Source organism: Mesitornis unicolor, unplaced genomic scaffold (assembly GCF_000695765.1).
Source record: "Mesitornis unicolor isolate BGI_N332 unplaced genomic scaffold, ASM69576v1 scaffold43278, whole genome shotgun sequence".
Lineage (NCBI taxonomy): Eukaryota > Metazoa > Chordata > Aves > Mesitornithiformes > Mesitornithidae > Mesitornis > Mesitornis unicolor.
Genome location: NW_010200579.1, coordinates 6894 through 7122, shown reverse-complemented (window position 1 = coordinate 7122; position 229 = coordinate 6894).

Sequence of the window (229 nt, the reverse complement as noted above, 5' to 3'; positions counted from 1 at the left end):
GGGGGGGGCCCAGTTCATGCTCTGGGGTCCCCCTGTCACGGCTTTGTCCTGAAGCTTGGAAGCGCCTGGGAGTTTTCATCTCTGCAGTGTAAACACAGCTGGGGCCGTAAATCCAACCCCCCCCAGTAAGGAGCTCTGCCCCCAGCCTCCTGAGTCGCCTCCTGTGCATGGAGCGATGCTCACCGTGGAGCCATGCACCTCCTTGTCCCCAAAATGCTGTGGCTGGCGC